Consider the following 25,568-nt stretch of genomic DNA (forward strand, 5'->3'; position numbering starts at 1 on the left):
GGTAAGTATGTTATGTATGTTTATGTGTATGAACATGATAGAGATAATAGAAGAAAGAAATGATAATGTACGGTTGTATGGTTACGAAAAGGGTACCGAGCCCTAATAATACTCGAGGTATGATGTATGGCTGTATGGTTACGAAAAGGGTACCGAGCCCTACTAATACTAGAGGTATGATGTATGGTTGTATGGTAACGAAGAGGGAATCGAACCCTACTAATATTCGAGAACTAGGGAACCGAACCCTACTAATATTCGATATTGCACGTACTGTCGGGATATAAATAAAGATATTAATATTGTATGTAATGTAAGGATGACGTATGAACATTATGAATGAAAGCTTGTCGGTACGTGAACGATATTCGGATATTGCACGTATCGTCAAGGGAAGTGAATAGCTCCTTACATGGATATTAAATAATAACTTATAGATAGTGTTCCTTCTATGGAAAGTATAGTGTTCCTTATATGGAAAGTATAGTGTTCCTTCTATGGAAAGTATAGTGTTCCTTCTATGGAGAGTAAAGTGTTCCTTCTATGGAAAGTATACAGAGTGTTCCTCCTATGGAAATTATATATAGTATGGTAATGGTAATGGTTCTTTTAATAGATATTACGTGACGATCCTCCTATGGATACTTATACGAGGGTAAGGTAGTAATATGTGTCTTCGGATACGGGAAGAAATATATGGGAATAAATTGTATGTTGCCTGATTAACTAGAACTCACTCAGCGTAGCTGACTTTTAGTATGCACGCAGGTGAGCTGATTATAGAGTTAGCATGAGGATGACACACGGCATGGATTGAACGGCTGGCATCTGAAGAAAGAAGTAAAGATGTTTTTGAAAATAAAGTTTTGTGTTATGGTATCAAAGAAAAGATTTAATGTTTTGTAACAAATGATTGATGTTTTATATTCTGCGAAAAGTTAAAAAAAAAACTCTGATTTGAAGAACTGTGTTTATGAGTAAATCCGACGCTAAAGTAGGGTCACCGGGTTCGGGGCCTTACATAAAACGTCGGTTTGAAATTAGGGAAAAAACATAACGACGTTAAGTATTTTTAACGGAGGACCAGTGAGACAAAAATAGTTAAAAGGTGGGACCGTTGCTAGTGATTTTTAAAGGTGGGATTATTATCGGCCAATACACAAAAGGTGGGATTATTTATTTCCAATTTTTCATTATTTTATAGTATACTTATATCAAATTTAAATTAATCTTTTAGGCATTCAAATAATTAAGAGTATCCCAAAAGCCAATCGTTATATAATGAAGTTGTTGTTGGATGCTAAAAGAGGAAAATTCAGTTATTTGTTCATGACAAAAGTAAACCGTACGAGAAGGAAATTTATTTCGGCTTCTAAAAGAAGATATCGTATTTGTATTGTAGGTTCCCTGGATGGATCAACACGAGATATCTCGATCTACGTAGGTGCGGAATCCCTGCGTAGGTCGTTACGAGCGTAGAATACTAATCGATAAAACACACGATACGAATAAACGAACACTCGTTATATTATAACCGAAACACGTGATGTAATATCACTGATTACAGAGAACTCTCTGGTTTACACGTTACACACGATATCACGATCTATATCTTTTTCTCAACAAACCAGCCGTAACCTAGCATATATATTCACGACAACTTCGCCTGGCATGTTCAGGCGAAGTTGTCCATAACTTCGCTTGACTAACAAGTTCGCCTGATAAGCGAACTTGTCAGTAACTTCGCTTAAACATAAACAAAACACAATTAACATTAGAGACTCGATTACAGACACTAGACTATGAACTACTGACATTATGCACCAACAGACTCCCCCTTGGCAGTAGCTTCATGTCTTGATCTTCAAGCACGTGTCTTGTAATCATCAATCTCTTGGTCTTCATGCATGTACTCCTTCTCTCACGCATACCGTGACTACTCGCTGATATTTCCTCGCTTCGTCTTTCCAAGCAGGAATATAAAATATCTTCTTTTCATTTAACACCTGCAGATCAGCTTTCGATAAATTAACAAGATGCATCGGATCATACACTCTTAGCACTTCTTGTTCGTCTTCGTCTTCCATCACGGCTTCAGCAGTCTGGCAATCAACATACCACCATTTAAGATCTTTCAACACATCTTGAGGCATAGTCTTCATTGGAACCTCTTTCATGCATCGAATCGGTTTGTACTTCATTACCATCCATGGCTTGCCATCTGCTCTCATTCCTCTTTCCTTATCTTCCACTAGCTTTCCCTTCTGTGGCTTTAATAACTCAAACTTCTTTTCTTTAATACTTTCTTTCCACACGATCTTCCCAATAACTCTGGCCATGTTGTCGTCGCTTCTATTAATCAACCCCAATCTAGCCAAATCCTTCACCTCACATTCAGGCAATGTATTGAGAGATCTCAACGTCCTCTTAAAGTATTGGATCCCATCATATCTTTTCACCACGAACACTTTTAACTGTTTATCATATAGCCAACAGATAATTCCTTTCTTTGATTCAGCATAGCCTTTGATATTATAACTTTTCTTGAACATGGTTGGAACAGCAGGCTTCTTAGTTTTGATAAACCAATGAGCATAGCCTTCCTTCCATCTAGGCTGCTCCTCCCATTCTGTATCATCATCTACTGTATCTTGACATACATCTGACTTTTCAACTTCAGGGATTTCGTGTTCAACATTTTCCTCAACTATTTCACCTTCTTCAACATCATCTTCTATCACAATTTCTGCACCAATCTTTTCAATCTCTTCGACTGGTAGAACATCATCTTCACACATAAATTCATCATCCAACATATCATCATCTAATTCCTTCAAGTCATCGATCACATCATCTCCCATCTCCTCGTCATCTACCATCACCACCTCATCACCACCAGAACCGCCAGCTGCGCTTGCAGACTCCCCCTGAGGTGTGGAAGTCCCAAGAGCTTGAGTAGTTCTTGGCAACTCACCACCTGCACCTTTCGATGCATTGGGATCATCGTCTCTGTCATTCTTCTTCTTTGTCCTGAGCTTGTCGCCTTTACAGCTCGTCTCCCCCTGAGATGCCAAGAACTCCTTCATAGCATCTATAATTTTTCCATGTTCAACCAGGAGGGACGACTGCAGCTGATTCTCTGTTACTAGGCGCTGAATAGCCTGGGTCTGGATAAGATTCACCCTTGATTGTTCTGCCATGACCCGTTCAAGTGCAGCTATTCTTTCCGAGTCTGATAGGGTTGCATCGAAATCGAACCTCATGTGAGATATGTCTTGAGTATACTGAGGAGGGATTTCGAATGAAACCGGGACATCAGAAGTAGCTGTGGACGTAACCGCAGGTGGTATCGTGACCGACAACCCTGCAGTTGCAACGACTGTCGACTCAACAAATTGTGCAACCACCTCTGAAGGAGTAAGAGTTGGAGGTGGTAAAGACACAATCTCCGGAGTCGTCAGCTGGAAAGTAGTGATAGATGGGAGGCCAACAGATGATAATGTAGCCACCACGGGAACGTCCGTGGCGCTTGGCCTTGTGACCTGTATTGGTGTAGGGACAATTGACATACCTGACAGTGCGGGCGGAGCGAAACGTACGACTCTTGAACTCTCACCTGCTCCCATACCTGCACCTGTCCTGTCCCTTCTTGAACGTCTGATCAACTTATGAATGTCTTCTTCTTCTTCTGACTCACTGTCGTCATCCGTCCTCTTTCTCTTCCCATACGTTCTTTCTCGAGTTACCATCATACGTCTTGCCTCATCCATTACTTCATCAAAATCTGAGTCAGCCATCGTCGTAGCTGCTCTAGTAACATCCATCCTCGAAACTTGTGCTACCGAGACCTGTACATCTTCTTGAGGATCATCTCGGTCCATATCGAAGTAGCCTTGACCTCCAAACACTTCATCAAGGTCTATGTTTTCCTCTCGTGACACAACAGGCGCAGCAGGTATATGTTGAGGTGCTCCTGCCTGTTGTGGTTGAGGGTCTCTGAACTCGTCCCCATTGGCAGGAACATACTCCGGGTTGATTAAATACCCAAAGAGTGGAGTATGCCTGGGACGGAGCTCAGGTTTGCTCCTCGCGCTCGATGTCCTACACTGAGCGAAGATACGTTTGTTCACACTCTCCACGTACCTGATCGGGCGGCGCTGAGGTAGATTTGGAGCCACATGGTTCAAGATCATCTGGATGAATCTTGGATACATAATGAACCTCTCACGCGCCACTGCCCGTCTTTGTCTATCGATCTCATAAAAGACCATCTGACTGAAGCTATAACGTTTGTTATAAGTCAGAGCAGTCATCGCCGACTGCATGGTCGCACCCATCCCTTCAGTACCCGCCTTCCTCCCTGACATGCAGACAATCATTACGTGCATGAGGAAGCGCCACTGATCGAGTAGGAAACCCTTCCTTCGTTGTGTATCGCCCAACGGGCCCGAATAGCCCATTCGTAAAAACGCTCCATCTCGGAAAGGAGCCACAAAGTCCGTCGGGTCATCCCTGGTCTCATTCCCGAAACGTAAAGCCGCCCGGATTTGTTCAGAAGAGAACTGAACTTCTTGATTGTTGACGGTTGCTCGCATAACCGGGGGCTCAACGCGGCAATCGTATTCCACCGTCTGCCAAAAATCCTCAATATTTGGTAAGGATATCGGCAGAGTAGTTGTGATCGCGTGGAATATCCGCGAGCGAAGGAGGAAAGTGATGATTTCGCGGTAATCCTCCACACCACTCGCATCTGGGTCTAACGTAATATGCATATTATGCCCAGGGAAGAATTGTCTCTGGTTATCTCCCCCTTCATCGCCACCAGCACCTCCAACACCAGCAACAGCAGCCATATCTGCAACAAACGAACCAAGTTAGATACACGTTAAGGCATAACACAAGTTCGCTTGTTACCATGAGCGAAGTTGTGATAAAGTCTGTATAGGCGAAGTTAAAGATGGGGCGAAGTTAGGAACAACTTCGCTTCATCTTTAAGTTCGTCTAATAACTAATACGTAAAAAGGTATAGGCGAAGTTAATGATAACTTCGCCTCACCACAACATCGCCTCAGGCGAAGTTAAACCTCAGGCGAAGTTGCGGATAACTTCGCCTAATCCTTATGTTCGCCTGAATCTGAAACGGCGACTGTTAGGTTTACGAAACAACGTGCAGTTGGTGATTTCGTGATTAAGGAATCCGGAAAACATGATATTATGGTTATCTAGACGATGAATGTGTGAACGACCACGTTAAAACAAGTATGAAACCGGGTTTAAGGATCGAACGTCCGAGGTCACTAACCGGGTGTCGAAACAACCTAGGATTAACAAACAATGACAAAGATTATTAGCTATGACGACACTACGAACCTTAAATCGATAACGGAAACTAAGAAAAAGAACAAAGATGAAATCGAAAGACAAGTTCGCTGGTTATGCGGATAAGTTCGCTGGTTTTGAAAATTATGAAACTGTTGACCTTAAAAATTCCTTTATATAGGAGCGGATATATACAGGCGAAGTTGTGGATAACTTCGCCTCGGGCGAAGTTATTTACAAGTTCGCCGATATATCAAATTTTACAAAATAAACCCCTATAATTTGAACAATTTGCAATTAAGTTTTAAAAAAACTTCCCTTTAAGAATTAAATGACACGATCAAGTCCAAGTAACCAGTTATAAAATCATAAACTACCTAAGTACGAAAAACTTTTAAAAATTAAAGTACAAGGGATCAAATTTCAGTCTCGACAGGGACTACTACGTTTTAGAAAAGATCCGAACAGGAATCATACTAACTACGTGACTGTCACATAGATCCGTGTTTAGCTGTATTATGACATAAAGAAACAGGTTGTAGGCAGGTAAATAACTTAAGATGGTTTTCATCGTTTCTGTGATACGAGTTAAGTTCAATTAAGCTCAAAACTTAAGTGGGCAACAACTCAGAGATTATGATGCCTCCTATCTATTCTCAAAGAGTATTTGGCTTTCCCCAAGTCACCCCGAATTGACTTCGACCCATAGTGTCTGATTAAGTTTGTAAGTACTCTTCATCTGCTTCTCGTTCTCTTTCTTACATCATGATTGAGAAGTCTTGACATTGTCAGCTCTAGAATGTTTCAATAACTCATAAGGTTTTTTTTTTTTTTTTTTTTTTTTTTTTTTTTTTTTTTTTAAACGAACATTTACATAGACTTCAGAGTAGTAAACAACTGCAAGTCCCGAATCTGGATCACTGTAGTTTCTTCACACACTATCTTTACGGGAATCAGAACACTTACGGGCTCGTGTATGACTGGGTGATTGCTTTTCTGCTTATCATTCTGAAAGATATATATGAAGACATGCAGAACTCTTAAGAAGTTTCCACATAAAATCGAGTAGATTTAGTTAGTATCACTTCTACTTTTACGCACCATAAAAAGCTACCATGACATACAATGACTGTTCTTAAGCCTTTTAAGCCTAATAACTCACTAGTTAAGCACACAGAATCAGTATATCTATCATTTTCCAAGGTTGGATCAATTTTCTGTTAAACATAGCAAACGAACTTCTTACGAAGTAGTAGACTTGAAAAATAATTTCATTTCCCTTAAAGAAAAATTTAACTTCTATCACCCCGACCAAATCAAAGTCTTCAGGTCAACGGCTATCCCGAAGATCCAATGGATCAGCTGGACCGACCACATACTAGTATGTGTCCTTCTAACTAAGTATGATCGACTAATTTTAAGCGAAAGAATGAAAACTCATCATAAACCGCCCCGGTCACTTTCAGTCGTCTGGTTAATGGCTATCCTCATATTCTACAAGTAGAAATGAGGACCAAACATATCCTAAGACATGTCCATCAAACTGAGGTAACCGACATTATTCTAAGCAATAGTGACGTTTTTTTTTTTTTTTTTTAATATGCACAAAAAGCATGGTTACTCGGGATTGATCATCCCATTCAACTCAACAAGGTTTTGAAATCTTGATTTGTCAAACGCTTTAGTATATAAATCAGCGAAATTATCAAGCGTATCCACCTTTTCAAGCACAATCAGTTTCTTCTCAGCACAATCCCGTATAAAATGATGACGTATGTCAATATGTTTAGTTTTACTGTGCTTCACGGGATTGTTAGTTACTGAGATAGCAGCTGTGTTATCAATGCAAATAGGAGTAAGTGAGAAATTCAGACCATAGTCGCGCAACTGTTGTTGAATCCACAGAACCTGGGAGCAGCAGTTGGATGCTGCCATGTATTCTGCCTCACATGTTGAAATGGCGACTAATGTCTGCTTCTTGCATTGCCAGGACACTAATCTGCCTCCTAGAAACTGACATCCTCCAGTTGTTGACTTCCGACTCTGATTGCACCCTCCATAATCAGAATCTGTGTAAGCGACTAGCTCCAAGTCTCCTCCCTTCGCGTACCACAACCCCAGCTTAGGTTTGCCTTTCAGATACCGCAAGATCCTCTTCACACCCTTCATGTGAGATTCCTTTGGGTTTGCCTGAAAACGAGCACAAAGACAAACAGCAAACATAATATCAGGCCTAGAAGCAGTTAAGTACATTAAAGAACCTATAATAGCCCGATATTGAGTTGGGTCCACATCTGCGTCATTGTCTGTCTCAGCACCCAATTTGTGATTGACGCAGACTGGAGTATCGAATGGAGTGCTGTCCTCCATCTTGAAACGTTTGAGCACATCATGGACATACTTGGTCTGATGAATGAACATCCCATCCTTCTTCTGATCAACCTGCAATCCTAAAAAGAAAGTTAGTTCACCCATAGCACTCATTTCAAACCTTTTCTTCATGACGGCCTCAAACTCCTGACACATGGAGACTTTTGATGCAGCAAAGATAATGTCATCCACGTAGACTTGCACCAGCTGGAAGTCGCTTCCTTCTCTCTTGAAGAACAACGTGCTATCTATCTTTCCTCTTTCAAACCCATTTTCAAGCAAGTAATCTGATAAAGTTGAGTACCAGGCATGAGGTGCCTGATGCAGTCCATACAACGCCTTGCTTAACTTGTACACGTGGTCTGGAAAGTCTGGGTCAGGAAAACCCGGAGGTTGCTCAACATACACAACCTCATCAACTTTCCCATTTAGAAACGCACTTTTCACATCCAACTGAAATACCTTCATCTTCTTATAAGCAGCAAATGCCAAAAACAATCTAATGGCTTCCAATCTTGCCACAGGAGCGAACACTTCATTATAATCAATCCCCTATTGTTGATTAAAACCTTTAACGACTAGCCTCGCCTTGTTTCTTATAATAATCCCTTTCTCATCTCTCTTGCACTTAAAAACCGATTTTGTGCCTATCGCATGCACATGCTTCGGTTTTTCAACCAAAGTCCAAACTTCCATTTTCTTGAATTGAGCCAGCTCTTCTTGCATGGCTTCGACCCATGAGCTGTCCTTTAGAGCCATTTGGTAATTCTTTGGTTCAATCTGGCTGATAAAGCAGGTGTACAAGCATTCGTTGATTATGCCTGTTTCCTTAATGCTTGTGTAAACACAGGTGTGCTCATTCAAGCAACTTCTTGTTTGTACACCGGAGGACACATCACCAATCACATTCTCCAAAGGGTGATCTTTATGAATTCTCGTGGTCGGAACAGAACCGACATGAAAATTGTCTTCCAAGTTAGAAGAGAGCTCGTCAATGGTTGTTTCTTGCTGAGAGTGAAACGGATTGAAAAATTCTTCTACAGGAGAGGCAGCAGGGGTATCGATAACATTTGATGAGGAAGGTTGACATTTATCAAACAGCTGTCTTTGCACTAGATTTTCTTCCTCATCAAGGATCATCTTCTTAGCAACTCTCTCTTCTTCTTCTGCACTATCCCAATACGGTATGTTAAAAGACTTAAAAAGTCTATCATAGTCGAAAAACTCAGCAGGTCCGTTGCTTGGTTTTGGCGGTTTGTAACTTGTGATATCGGTGTTACACACCACCTCAACCTTGCCGGTCGATGTATTAAAGACACGTCTGTTGGGAGTCGCAACAACATAACCGACTAAGATTCCTTCATCGGCTACTTCACCAAATTTAGAATTTGTCTTTAAAATCGAACAAGGGGACCCGAATGGTTCAAGACCACTCAAGTTGGGCTTCCTCCCATGCATAAGCTCATAACACGTTTTATTAAGTCTTTTAACAGTCAAGACTCTATTCAGGATATAACAGGCTGTAGCAACAGCTTCAGCCCAGAACACCACAGGAAGCTTCGAATCAGCCAGCATAGTTCTGGCTCCTTCAATTAACGTTCTATTCTTCCTCTCAGCCACTCCATTATGTTGCGGAGTATACGGAGCGCTGTACTGATGCTCAATCCCTTTCTGAAGGCAGAAGATCTCCATTTCAAAATTCTTGAACTCCGTTCCATTGTCACTCCTGATGAACTTAACCCTTTTATCCATAACGTTCTCAACTTTGGTAATCAAATTCTTCACCATCTGAGCCGTTTCATCTTTTGATTTCAGGAAATATACCCACGAATATCATGAGTAATCATCAGTAATCACCAAGCAATAAGAAGTACCTCCTAGACTTTTTGCATTCACGGGACCGAAGAGATCCATGTGAAGCAATTCTAGAGTAGTGACAATAGAATTGACCTTCTTGGTTTGATGGGATTTCTTGTGCTGCTTTCCCTTCTTGCACGCTAGACATTTGTCTTCAAAGTTGAAACTTTTCAAGGGAACGCCCAGCACAAGTCCATTCTTGACAATGTGGTTCATCTTCCGAAGATGAATGTGCCCCATTCTCCTATGCCACAATTCGGACTCCGATTCGCTCGCTTTTGACATAAGACATGATTCTTCCGTGGCCATTTCAGTCGACCTCATATCCATAATATACGTATTTCTTTCACGTGGAGCCTTCATCACAATCCACTCCTCTGGTATCTGAAAACCAGGATGTAACACAATCGCCTCATTCTTTGTAAAATGTACGGTGTACTCCTTATCACAAATCTGCGACACACTCAGCAGATTGTGCTTCAATTCTTCGACAAAGTTTACTTTTTCTAGAGTCATCTTTCCATTAGACACCGTACCCATTCCTGTAATCTTGCCTCCACTTTCTCCTGCAAAGCTCACTCTCCCTCCTTGAACAGGTTTCAAATCATGTAACAAGAATTTGTTACCCGCCATGTGCCGGGAACAGCCGCTATCCACAACCCAAAGATTATTGGCAGCCCTGTTCAACTGTTCCTGCATGATTAAGGCAAAAGATTAGTATCTAGGGACCCAAGACCAATTGGTCTTGGATCTATACATCCCGAACTTTGGCTTTCCTAAGTTAGTCTCTGTATAATTATTTCTGTGAGTCCTGACAGGATACCTTCTTGTGGATTGTCTATGAGGCCATCCAAACCGTCTTGAATTAAATGAATTATTAGTTATGGTTTGGGTGTTACCAGTGAAAAACTGAGATCTATTTCTTTGAAAACCTGGATTAGTCCATTTTCTGAAATTCAATGGGTTTTCAGTTTTATCATTAAATTGATTAGTGTTAGCTCTTTTCTCAGATTTTAAAGGCCTCACACCTCTGAATTTTTGCTTCAGAGGGCAATCAGCAACAAGATGTCCTAATTGATTACATCTAAAACAACATCTGTTTTCAACTTTCTTATCAAAAGTTGTCTTAGATGTTGAGGCTGTATTACTGCCCGTTTGTCTCACATATGGTGGGACATACGGGTTTAGTGGAGACTTCTTTTCAGATGTTTTATTTTTCTCTCCACTTTTTGGTAATACTTCCTCTTGATTTGTCTCACTCGACTCAGAAGACTTGTCCGAGTTAGATGAGACAGGACTCGGAGCAGAAATTTTAACACTTGCAACAGGCTTACTAACTTCTGGTTCTTTAGTAGTACCTGGAATTGGAACTGTCTGAACAACCTCAAAGTCAACAGATTTCTGAACACTAGGATTAAAAGTGTAATTGTGATTATAAGGTGGTGGAACCTCATGATAACCAATTCCTCCCTTCTTAACTGAGGAACCTTGATCACTAACAAGGTGATCAAGAATAGCAGAGGAATTTCTGAACTGCTCAAGTTTTCTATTCAGTTCCACCACTTTCACCTGGTGATCAGCAATCTGTTTTTCTCTTTCAGCTATTAGTTTGGTTTTTTCTTCCAAAACTTCATAGCTTAGATCAATCACTTGAATTTTTTCAGCAAGTTTTGCTTTTAGACTTTTAATATCTTTTTCACAAGCTTTTATTTTAACTTTATAGCTATTTTCTCTTGCTTTTGTAAAGTGATGATCTTCTTTTAAAGTTTTAAACTCAGCATCCAAACCAACATACTGATCAGTTATAGTTGCTAATTGCTCAGACAAGTTTTCACATTTAGAACAAGTAGGTTTAGAACATACCTCGGAGAGCTGGTCTTTAACATCTGCCATGAGAGCTTTTTCTTCTCCGGTAACCTTCTCATTTCCTTCAGTTTCAACCTTCGCCAAATTGGCCTGTTCGAAAGTTTCTTCAGAATGCAGGTTCCAGTTGTATTCACCATCTTCTCTGGAAATCATAGCACTATAATCTTTACTACCCCCATTATGCTGTGTAGACTTGCCTTGACCACGTTCTACATGCTCATTTCTGCACTCCTTAGCAAAGTGGCCGTTTTGCTGACAGTTGTAGCATCTTACCTTCGTCTTGTCAAACCCTGGCCTTCCACCGACAAACTTTCTTCCAGTCTTTTTCATAAACCGTTTCACTCTTCTCACGATCATAGCCATCTGCCATTGCAGATCCATTTCCTCCAGATCATCAGCATCAATCTGGTCATAGTCTTCATCCAACATAGCTGGATCAACAATCTTCCCCTGAATGTAGTTCTCATAGGAAGCAATAAAAGAAGCATAGAGAGCAACCTGCTCTTTAGCAGATTTGACACTCATAGGCATCTTAGAGTAGTTGTTGCTAGGAATACTTGGAGAGCCACTACTCTTGCTTGCTTGCGGTTTAGAAGCACTAGATCCACCTGCTACAAAGCAAACATCACCATTCGTGTTGACTGACACATGCCCCTCATGTGATGAGTTGGCACCCGACTCTCCCTTCGAGTAGTAGGCAGCTGATTCAGTCTTCGAACCTGAGCTTGAGTTGACTTTAGCACCATACATACCTGGATCTTGAACCTGATCCGTAGGTGTCTCCTTTCTAACCATGTTAAGCTCAAATGTTCGGAGCTTGTTGACTGCCGTTTCCAGATCATATTGGGGAAAGTCTTTGTCTTCCCTCATCAGCACCGTGTACATCTCCCATTTTGGTGGGAGAGCATCAAGAAGCTTCTCAACTATCTCTTCTTCTCGGTAAGAAATTGAATAGTTGCTCAATTCACTCATCAGATGATAATACCGGATGATGATATCATCTAGAGATTCATTCTTCAAATACTTGAAGACTGAGAACTAGGTTTTGAGCAATTTGATCTTCGAAGCACGGATTCCCACATTTCCTTCAAACCGGTTCTCAAGAGCTTCCCAAAGCTCTCTTGCTGTCTTGTACTTTCTAAACGTATGAAGGATCTCTTGTGGAAGAGCCATAGTGATAGCAGCATGAGCCTTGCTCTCGGCCTCATACATCTTTTTCTCTTCATCTTCCATTTTGCTGTACTTCTTGATCTGATCACGACCTTCGTACTCCATAGTTGGTGGAATATAACCATCCTGGATGCATACCCACATTTTCGCATCCTGGTACTTGACATATTGTTCGAACCGATCCTTCCATGCAACGAAATCGGTTCCCTTCAGCAACCTTGGTGCTTTTGTAGCTGATCCTGCTTCTACTTCCATCTTTACTAACTCAGAGATGTTAATTGATGACATCTTTCTCGAAAACTAAGAAACCCGAAATTTTTTTTTTTTTTTTAAAAGTACTGTAGGCGAAGTTACAGATAACTTCGCTTAAGTCTTAACTTCGCTAAAGAACTTCGCTGATTTTTAACTTCGCTTGAGGTAAGCGAACTTAGGAGGTAGGCGGAGTTGTAGAGAACTTCGCTTGAGTTAGGCGAACTTGAGAAGGTAGGCGAAGTTGTGGATAACTTCGCTTAACCTTATATCTTCGCTGAAACCCTACGAACAGTGACGGCAACTTCGCCTGATGAACACGAAGTTTATGCAGATCTGGAATCTGGATTTTTCGAGCTTTTTGACGGTGTAATGGGTTGAATACGATGGTAGGAGGTAAGAATGACACAAAAACACTGAAAACACGTCCCGCGAATAGTCGAAACGGGACGATTTCTACACCCGCGTGAATATCCCGAACCACACAATCGAGCCGAAGCTCTGATACCAATTGTAGGTTCCCTGGATGGATCAACACGAGATATCTCGATCTACGTAGGTGCGGAATCCCTGCGTCGGTCGTTACGAGCGTAGAATACTAATCGATAAAACACACGATACGAATAAACGAACACACGTTATATTATAACCGAAAAACGTGATGTAATATCACTGATTACAGAGAACTCTCTGGTTTACACGTTACACACGATATCACGATCTATATCTTTTTCTCAACAAACCAGCCGTAACCTAGCATATATATTCACGACACCTTCGCCTGGCATGTTCAGGCGAAGTTGTCCATAACTTCGCTTGACTAACAAGTTCGCCTGATATGCGAACTTGTCAGTAACTTCGCTTAAACATAAACAAAACACAATTAACATTACAGACTCGATTACAGACACTAGACTATGAACTACTGACATTATGCACCAACATGTATATCCAATGGTGCATCATCATCAAATTCAAATATTACAAACATAGTTTACTCTACGTCTAAAGAAAATTATATGATTAGAAGAATGAAGATGAATTTTAAACGAAGATCTGTTCATCTGAAGTATGAGAATAAAAAGTACATAGGAATTTCTAAAGGTATGTACAATTACCTAATTTTCATACACAAATATTCATAGTTTGAATTTTGGTTAAAAATATATGTTAACATTATTATATATTAATTATAGATTAATTAGATCATCAAGACTAGACAGTTGTATGTGAAATATGTCATGCAAAACTATGGAATGATGAGGCTAAAAGAGGTCAAAGCAGAAAATCAAAAGTAGCGTTTAATTTATGTTGTCCTTATGGTGCTGTGGAATTACAGTCAACAACAAATTCAAACCCTTAATACAAAAAACTGTTTAAATCAAATGATGCTAGAAGCTAATTCTTTCTTAAAAATATTCGTCGCTATAACACGATGTTCATTTACATAAATGGGAGGCAAGATTGACTCATTTGTTAAAGGTCCATATATATTTAGCATGAATGGCTTGAACAATCATGCTATTGGTAGTCTACTACCAAAAGATGGGATCAAGCCGAAGTTCTCACAACTATACATATATGTTACGGAAAATGCGATTGAAAACAGACAAAATGTTTTCAAGTAAATACATCTTGAGTTTCTATTTATTTACTATCAACAAACTAATTAGTATTCTTATAATTATTTCTAGTAACAACAAAGATAATATATCAAATGAAGGAAAGAAAATGGATATGGAGATTATTAATTGGTTAAAAAAGATGCTTGATAGGCAGAATGCTCTAGTGAGAACCTATAGAATGGCAAGAGATGTTTATAATGAACAGCCTGGTATGGAACTGAAGTTACATCTAATATATAATAGGGATAGAGATGGAAGAACATACAATGTTCCAACAAATTTAGAAGTTGCGTTAATTGTAGGAGATATTGAAGAATCTTATGAACCATGTGATATTATTGTGACAAAGATAGGTAAAAACTTAGAATATATTAGTGAGCTACACATACATATCTATTTAGTATCCATTAATATATCCTAATGGTGAGAATGGTTACCGAACTAATATCAAACATAAAGGTGTTGAAGATGATGATGGTAACAAACGTCCATATACTACAATGAGAGAGTGGTTTGCATTTCTAATTCAAGACAAAGTTGGTCAGTTCTCAGTTCCTTTAAACGCAAAAAGGTTATTACGACAACAATTAGTTGATGGTTATACAATGATTAAAAGGGAAAGGCTGTGTTTTATAAGAAACAAACAAAAAAAAAACTAAGATCAGTGTCATATGAGAACTTAAAATGCCTAAAAAACAAAGGTTGTTAAGATGTTTCAAAGGTTGGGCTACGTATCATATTACCCTCTTCATTTACAGGATGTGCTTGGTATATGATGCAAAACTACTTGGATGCTATGAACTTTAAGACACATCTCTAAATGCAAATGATAGACCTGATTTTTTGTGCAGATTGTTTAAAATGAAGCTTGATTCTTTAATTAAAGATTTGAAGGATAGTCATATTCTTGGAAGATTTCAAGCAGGTACATATTCAATATCTACTAATAACCAAAAAATTAATTTTTAGGTATATTAATTTTAAGAACATAAATTTCCACTAATTAATACACCGTTATTTGAATTTTTGTAGTTGTTTACACAGTGGAATTTCAAAAGCGTGGATTACCCCATGACTATATTTGCTTGTTCACAAATAAAGAAGATAAACTCTCTAGCATAGAATAGGTTGACCCTTCTATCAATGATGAGATACCTGATAAATTAGAAGATAAAACCGATACCCCCTCCCACAAATAGACGATTTATTTGACCAACTTCAAGGGGCTAACTACTTCTCAAAAATCAAACTCCGATCCAGCTAATATCAAGTCAAAATCCAAGAGGAAGATGTATCTAAAACGGCATTTCGAACTTGTTATGGTCACTATGAATTCTTAGTTATGCCTTTTGGGCTGACTAATGCACCCGCAGTTTTCATAGACCTTATGAACCGAATTTGTAAGCCATACCACGACAAATTCGTCATCGTGTTTATTGATGACATTATGATATATTCGAAAACAAAGGAAGAACACGAGCAGCATTTACGAACCATCTTGGAGTTGTTGAGGCAGGAGAAGCTGTATGCCAAGTTATAAAAATGTGAATTCTGGCTACAAGAAGTGCAATTTTTAGGGCATGTTGTTAATCGGCACGGAATCCACGTAGACCCGAGTTAAATTGAAGCGATTAAAAATTGGCAAGCTCCAAAGTCACCGAAAGAGATTCGCCAATTTTTGGGACTAGCTGGGTATTAGCGGGGCTTTATTGCTAACCTTTCCAGTATAGCCCAACCTTTAACCCCTTTGACCCGAAAAGACCGTGTTTATGATTGGGGAGAAAAACAAGAAGCGGCTTTTCAATTACTGAAACATAAATTATGCCAAGCCCCGATACTGAGTCTTCCTGAGGGGACTGATGACCTTGTAGTTTATTGTGACGCATCCCGGAAAGGATTAGGATGCGTACTTATGCAAAGAAACAAGGTTATAGCGTATGCTTCTCGACAGTTAAAGTTGCACGAGAAGAATTATACCACCCATAACTTGGAACTGGGCGTTCAACTTTAGTTTATTAAGTTGCAGCAGAACTTGGCTCATAGGCCATACTCAACTTTAGTTTATTAAGTTGCATTAGAAGTTGGCTCATAGGCCATACTCAACTTTAGATTGGTACTATTGTGGCCCCCCTTCCGCACACAATAGCCCCATGATCATCACAAGCCACATTATTCACCCATGGCCGTTACAGACCACGTTATTCACCCATGGCCTTACAGACCACGTTATTCACCGTCCGTTAAAGACCACGTTATTTTTAACAGTACATAACATATTTGTATAAACGTGTTGTCACGTGTAATTTCTTTATGTTTTGGTATTCGTACCATATTCACTTAATTTGTCATTCAAGAATACCATTCACCATTTATTTGCATGCAATCAGTCGTTATGTTTGTAGGGACTTTTTGTATGTAAACGTTCAGACAATTCATATCCTGAACCGTTTCCAGGTAGATAACGTATATAAATATGCTTTTCACCCCCAAAAACTTCGTACACAGTTTGAATAGAGGGGTCATGAAACTCACGGTTTTGTAGGCACTCAATGCGAGGTCAGCTCAGGGTTCGTTTCCCTTGTTATTACTTAGTCCCTTTGCGGTTTACGCCCGTTTTCTATCTCTTAATCCAATTTCCAGGCTCTTGTGCTTCTGTATAAGCTACAGGTCCTAGGGTTTGGCTGCAAAATATGAATAAGCAAGGTAGCAGCTGCAAAAATCTGATCTTTTGGGTGAAAATGATTTAGTATGTAATTAAAACAAATTATATAACAAAAGATTTGTAAGTTTCAAATTTGGCGGCCGAAAGACATATGGGCGCATTTTGGGCCCATTTTCGCCTAATTTTCAGGATCTACAAGCCCGAACGCGAAAAATCAAGTCCAAATTTATTTCGGATTCGGATTTTGGCGCGAAAAACATATCGGCTACGACAAACTGCGCGAAAACGAGTGTTTTTCGGCTGTTTTAGTATTAATTTATAAAAACTTGCTATTTTTTTGTAAAAATCAAAAATATTTTCATGGATCACTTAAAACATTCCAACTAAGTGTTTTGTAAATCTTTTACAGCTTAACGGATGATACAATGCTTGTTTTGTAACTCTTTTTCGCATGTAAACCTATAGCGGGTAGTTAAACGAGCACGTTTTCATTTAACTGGTTTGCTATCAAACTAAGGCTATAATACTAATATTTTAGCTTATATTAATCGTATATCACTTATAGATGGCCCCTCGGGATATCCGGTTCATAACCAGACCCGTTCGTTTATTCGTTTGCTGTTATGCAATAAGCGGTTAAACGCTTATTCTAGATTATAAGTACTAAGGTGTATCCGGTTTTGTCACGAATGTCACATTCTCCCCCAGTTAAGAATTTTCGTCCCTGAAATTCAATATGTCAATTACGCCCCTTTAGGGTAAAAGTTTATAATTATATGCTACGGAATTCGTTCTTCTGTTTCCGAACACGATTGATTCCCCGTTGTGGATACTCCCGAACTTATTCAATGAGATTTTATTGTGTCGTAAGTGTTTGATTTTCCCCGTTCAACATTTTCACAGGTTCTTTTATAGAGTTTAGTTGTATATAAGATTCCACGTGGTACTAATTTCGTCCTGTCAGTAAGGCACTCGTTCTGATTCGATATATATAAAATATCGGGAATGAGATAATTTTGTTTAACACGTTACGGGGTTAACCTTCGAGGCAATTTTGTACAGTTCCATGTATTTTCAAGTTAACTCGTCGGTTTCATTAACTCAGCTAACATCTTTCAAGAATCGTCACCTTCTCACATTTATTGGTATAGTACTCTGGTTAGCCTCAAGCGACTTTCAGTTTGTTTTTGGTATTACGAGCTTTATCTATGGTTTCCAAAATCGATTCGGGTTTTGTATTTTGGGGGTCGCTAATTTTCAATTGAATAAGGTAGCGAGTTACATTCTTGCTCGTATAGTATAGTATATAGCCGTTTGCTTATTACGATGATTGTTAATGTATGAGGAGTAAATTTACCGGTCTCACTTTCCTCTAATGTTTAAATGGTTTATTTGATTTGATTGTTTGTTAGAAGACGGCAGACCGTGCTCATGTCGATTCGGGATCTAAAGTCTCATACACAACCCACCAAGGTTAAGATTTTGTTAAGGCGAGTTTTTCAGTTGTGTAGTTGTTACAAATCAAAAGAAGGTATTCGGAGTGGATTAGTCAGGTAACTATCATTCAGCTTGCATTGCTTTCTCAGGATGTTTCAGGAACATGTGTTAAGGGTTCCATTGTAATTTGTTTCCCCCTTCCAATAGGGTATTTCAAATTGTTGTAACATCCCCGAGGATCTTTAGTATTCCCCCTTAACTTATTATAGTGCACAACTTTACAACACATATGCCTATGATCGTTCTTATACCAATTCCTTCATAAATATCCCTTACGTCTTTATACTAGTACTCAGTTTAACCGAACATCTGGCCTGACTTTTCCTTGTTCATCACCCGGTTATTAAGGCTATAAAAGTTTAAAGTTCAAGTTTCGGTTATGGATAGTACAGTTCTTCTAATCCGTGTTTCGTCATTTGGGGGTATATGCTATTACTTTGTTTCACTTTCCATTCGTAATATCGGCTCTTTCTTTTTCTTTATTCTTTTTTTTTTGAATTAGGAGGATAAATTTAAGTAATAGTAGAAAAGTGTTCCTCCCGCTGGGGTATCCATGAATCCTTGATGTAGCTGTTATGATATATAAGTTAAGACAGGGATACAAAAGGCATTAGGGTACTAGGTTTTGTTCTGTGTACGGGATCACTTCTTTATCTAGAAGAGGTAGTATAACAGTTCTACTTCTATATATAACTTTCATTTAAACTTAATTAACTCGTCCATACTGACTATTACACAACAACTTCTCACTTCCACCAGTAGTGCATCGATAGGGAATAGCTAGTTGATTAGGTTAAGAGGGTAGTTTTTCGAGTAGTATGGTTAGTATTTATACTCTTACTTTTGGTGGTTTCTATTGTATACATAACTGTTATTTTACTAGCCGGTATATTTTCGAAGGTAATTTGTTGGAATGAAAAGTCTATCAGTGCTCGTAATAAATAAACTAAAGTATATTAGGCATTACTAAGAACGTACCTGTTGCTACATTTGTTCTATCCGGTTTATTCACAATACATAACTCCTAGTCGAGTTGGACATCGACGCCGGTCTTTGCCTTTGTCTTTCCATCGCAAATTGGGTTCAATCTAGGGCAGTCTTTCTTGATGTGCTTCACACTACCACACTCATAACAGGCATAACGGTATAGTATGGGTTGGTTTAGGTAGACTGGTTGTTGTTGTATTGGTTGAGGTTGGGCTAGTTGTGGGTCCTGGAGTTGGGTTGGTGGATTTATAATATTCATAACGGTTCTATTGCTTCGATTCATTTTACTACCCCATTTGATCTTTTAGTACCACTTAAATTTACAGGTTTGTATGACATAGATTGTTTAAACAGATATTCTCGTTGTGAAGGATCACAGTTGATACGACCAATATTCATGTTTGGTAGGAGATTTCCGTTTCCAATGGCATCTAGTATTCATTGGGGGAGTATTATTCGTGATAATGTTAGTATTTGTGGGAAGTACAACATCTGTAACTGTATTAGTATTAGGCGGCGAGATAGTATTCGCGGCCGTATTAGTGTTTGGCATTTGATTTGTATTCATTTCCGTGTTAATGCCAGCAGCGTATCGTGCTGCTATTGTCAGAGTTACTGTCTGCAGTTGCCGAGCAATCATCTCGACCACCACTGCCTCAAATAGTATGTTTGTTTTCTCCGGGGCCATTCTATAATGATAACCAATTATACCGTAACTAATAATAGTTCTCTACACCACTTATCACAAAAGGAATCACATTATGAAGTAATCAGGTATTTCAAATAGCACATATGTATCACACATCTCTGTCCATGTGTTAATATATCAAGGATAGCATATCAATTTAGCCTAACAAAGGCCATTGTGTGTATGTATATATCAAAAGTTACCACCAAGTGACAAGAAATTTTAACCCTGTAAGGGTCAGTAATGTAACGGAAGGCCAAAGTTGTCCTCCATATCAGCATAGCACACACCATTAGATGCTTGCATGGAGTATCGAAAAGATGTTATACACAACAATACCATACTATTCTTGTCTATCTAAGTACACATTATAACAATTATGAACGGTTCATATCTCGCACGAAAATTATTCCGATACGATCCCATCCTTAGGCATTTGCTTTTATCCGGCCTCTCCAGTAAATAGACACCTTCCCGTTATGAGTTTAATCAATATGTTATAATCGGAATGTACTTGTATACTCTAATTGACCTCTGGATGTTGTTAAACATAATTATATAATATATTCTTTCACTGGGTCATTCAATATCCGTAATCATGCCGGGTTTACTAAAAGTGGTAATTTACTGGTTGGGGATAAGTATCTCCCATTCCAGTCAGGCACGTCATCGCTTCGTGAGCGTGAGGTTTCTCTCTTATAATAACCAATATGAATAGCAAAAATATAGGAGAGGTTAGAGGTTCTCATTCATAGATGGTTCAAAAAGTTTGCTAGTTAACGAGGTTCATCAGAGTTAGTTGTACTGGTGGTATGAAAAGGAAATTAATATTATTGATATTTCTTTTTGAAATATCGTTAGAACATTATATGTACTGGTAGTCACGACTAGTCATATTATAATTGAAAACTCAATTTTGGTAATTATCATATTTATAATTTGATAAATCGGGCTCATCACTAGGTATTTCCCTTAGGGATGGTGTTTGCTTTTGAACAACAGAAATGGAAGGATGACTGTAAAATAGTTTAGTTTAATGTCAAAGAAACGAGTTTATAAGATAAAGATTAGATTCAAGCTAAGAAGTATTATATGTATATTTTCTAGAAATTATTATCTGTAGGTCACACCTCCCACGGTTCGTTCCCGGGCCTTGTATATCAAGCTCCTTTGTGGTTCCGTCACACCACCAGATTTAGTTTGAACTCGTTTAAGCGTTCTAGTGTTCTTGTTTACAGGCAACACCGGTTCCTCATTTACCATAAAGCTACCCGATCTCGATATCTATTGGTGTAATAGTTAGTCATAAAATAGCATTTTCCGATAGCTTTAATCAGAGTAGAGGATATTATTAATTAGGGCAAAAATAAAATATTTTATTTGTTATGTACACATATAATATTAATTGTAATAAAATATAATATTAATTTTAGTAAGATATAATTTGAATTAGAATATGAATTAATACTTATTATAACCGAATATATTATTCGTTACGATAAGACACAATATTATCGGTAGTACCGTCCGTACACGTATCCATATACCTCGTTTCAGATAAGCACATATGCACGTTGCATATATACTCCACATCACCTTTATACACGTATGTTGCCATTTTTACCTATCTGTATGTCCAGTGACTTCTCCCCGAATTCCCTTGTATAGGCAAGTCTGTTATTACGTTCCGGACCATAATAGCTCACTTGCCCTGCGAGTTCATCCCAGCATCCATCAGTATATATCGTTACTCATTATTAATTTTCCCAGATATAATCGAGCCTACCGTTATATTATAGCTATCCTAAGGGATAACCTAATCCTTTATAACCAATGGCTCTAATACCAACTTCTGTCACACCCCGTTAAGCGATTTGCGGAAGCGTAAAATGGAAATGTAATAGGTACAACTGGTATCAAATACATTGTTCATAAAGAAACATTACTAACTAATTTACAATATAGTACATCGTTCTAACATATTTTACAAACTAAGTGATTCAATCAAACTAGTCAGGTAACTACTACTCTCCATACTCGAATGCTCATAGCATTGATCACAATCCGAACACGAAACACATAAGCAATCTATTCCACCTTTCTCATTACCTGAAAAGCATGTTTAAAAAAGGTCAACTACGAATAGTTGGTGAGTTTCATAAGTTTTAATGAAATCAGTTCTACGTACCACACAGTCATAGTTTGTTTGTACGCGCGTATGTAAAAATATATATTTATGTTTGTATATATATGTACAACCGTATCCTTGTGTGTACATATGCACACATGTAATTTTATAATATGAGTTCGAAATCACAATAAAATCGTGACTGTTTGATCGTATTGCGTGTTTTCATTTTTCAATGTTTAATCAACCCACTGTGGCTCCCCTTCCGCCCACAATGGTTCCACATAATATCAATCACTGTGGCCCCCCTTCTGCCCACAACGGTTCCTCGTAACATCAACCACTGTGGCTCCCCTTCCGCCCACAACGGTTCCACATATAGTCAAACATTGCCCGGTGTACACACAATAATTAGTATTTTCTAGACATAGTATTACCTATACCTATTCACATAGCATGTATATAGATACCATACATATATAGTATTTATCACGTATCACCAAACACTGTGGCTCCCCGTCCGCCCACAATACGCATAATCACATTATTTTCTTAACATTCATGTCATAATCAAGCTAGTTGGTTTAGTTGCAGTAGAACTTGGCTCATAGGTCATACTCAACTTTAGTTTATTAAGTTGCAGCAGAACTTGGCTCAAAGGCCATACTCAACTTTAGTTTCGTACTATTTGGGCCCCCCTTCCGCCCACAATAGCCCCATGGTAATCACAAGCCACATTATTCACCCATGGCCGTTACAGAACACGTTATTCACCCATGGCCTTACAGACCACGTTATTCACCGTCCGTTAAAGACCACGTTATTTTTAACAGTACATAACATATTTGTATAAACGTGTTGTCACGTGTAATTTCTTTATGTTTTGGTATTCGTACCATATTCACTTAATTTGCCATTCAAGAATACTATTCACCATTTATTTGCATGCAATCAGTCATTATGTTTGTAGGGACTTTTTGTATGTAAACGTTCAGACAATTCATATCCTGAACCGTTTCCAGGTAGATAACGTATATAAATATGCTTTTCACCCCCAAAAACTTCGTACACAGTTTGAAAAGAGGGGTCATGAAACTCACGGTTTTGTAGGCACTCAATGCGAGGTCAGCTCAGGGTTCGTTTCCCTTGTTATTAGTTAGTCCCTTTGCGGTTTACGCCTGTTTTCTATCTCTTAATCCAATTTCCAGGTTCTTGTGCTTCTATATAAGCTAAGTACAGGTCTTAGGGTTTGGCTACAAAATATGAACAAGCAAGGTAGTAGCTGCAAAAATCTGATCTTTTGGGTGAAAGATTTGTAAGTTTCAAATTTGGCGGCCAGAAGACATATTGGCCCATTTTGGGCCCATTTTGGCGCGAAAAACATATCGGGTTCAGTTTATTTCGGGTTTGGTTTTTGGCGCGAAAACATGCTATTATTTTGTAAAAATCAAAAATATGTTTACGACAAACAGCGCGAAAACGAGTGTTTTTCGGCTATTTTAGTATAGATTTATAAAAACATGCTATTATTTTGTAAAAATAAAAAATATTTTCACGGATCGCTTAAAACATTCAAACAAAGTGTTTTGTAAATCTTTTTCAGCTTAACGGATGATACAATGCTTGTTTTGTAACTCTCTTTCGCGTGTAAATCTATAGCGAGTAGTTAAACGAGCACGTTTTCGTTTAACTGGTTTGCTATCAAACTAAGGCTATAATACTTATAGATGGCCCCTCGGGATATCCGGTTCATAACCAGACCCGTTCAGTTATTCGTTTGCTTGTTATGCAATAAGCGGCTAAACGCTTATTCGAGTTTGTAAGTACTAAGGTGTATCTGGTTTTGTCACCAATGTCACATGTATAGCACCAAATGCACAATATATACTGACAACAAGAGCCTACAACACATTTTTTACCAGAAAGAATTAAACATGAGGCAGAGGAGATGGATAGAACTGTTGAAAGATTATGACTGTGAAATACGATACCATCTGTGCAAGGCTAATATAGTAGCATTTGCATTGAGTAGAAAAGACAGAATTAAACCACTGAGGCTCCGAGAATTGGGAATGATTGTCCAAAGTAGCCTTACCGAACGAATTCGTGTTGCCTAAAACGAAGCCTTAAAAGAAGATCACTTGAAGAATGAAAATTTGCATGGGAACGAGCAGAATTTTGAAGAAAGAACTAATGAGATTTTATACTTCAAAAACTGAATTTGAATTCCCACTCTTAACAACTTGTGCGACTTGATTATGGACGAGGCGCATAAGTCCAAATATGCCATTCACCCAGGGAAAAATAAAATGTAAAAGGACTTGAAAGAATATTATTGGTGGCCCGGTATGAAGAAGGATATAGCCACATACATCAGTAAATGCCTAACTTGCGCGAGAGTTAAGGCCGAATATCAGAAACCATCGGGAATGTTGCACCAGCCGGAGATTCCCCAATGGAAATGGGAGAAAATTACCATGGATTTTGTAACACACCTTCCCAAAACCTCCTGAGGAAACGATGCAATCTGGGTAATAGTAGACCGACTAACCAAATCCATACTTCCTTCCAATCCGTACAACTTACACAATTGGAAAAAACTCACTCATATCTACATCAATGAAATCATATCCTATCACAGTGTGCCTGTTTCAATCACCTCTCGATTCTGGCACGCGGTGCAAGAAGCCTTGGGAATCCGAATTGATCTGAGCACCACCTACCATCCCCAAACCGACGGTTAATCTGAGCGAAACATTCAGACCCTAGAAGACTTACTTCGCGCTCGTTTACTAGACTTCGGTGGAAATTGGAACCAGCATCTCCCACTGGTTGAATTTTCGTATAATAATAGCTATCACGGTAGCATACAAGCAGCACCATATGAAGCACTGTACGGGCGAAAATGTAGATCACCACTGTGCTGGATTGAGGTTGGAGACACTCAAATTACCCGATTTGATCTGATTCAAGAAACCACCGACAAATTAAAAGTTGCCCGAGACCGATAGAAAAGTTATCCTGATGTTCGTAAAAAGCCATTATCCTTTGAAATAGGCGATAAAGTTTTCCAAAAAGTATCCCCTTGGAAAGGCATCATTCGATTTGGCAAAACTGGTAAACTAGCTCCATGATATATTGAGCCGTATG

Source organism: Bidens hawaiensis, unplaced genomic scaffold, assembly GCF_021521415.1.
Source record: "Bidens hawaiensis isolate Kalapana, Puna unplaced genomic scaffold, B.hawaiensis_p1.1 tig00000284_1, whole genome shotgun sequence".
NCBI classification, from domain to species: domain Eukaryota; kingdom Viridiplantae; phylum Streptophyta; class Magnoliopsida; order Asterales; family Asteraceae; genus Bidens; species Bidens hawaiensis.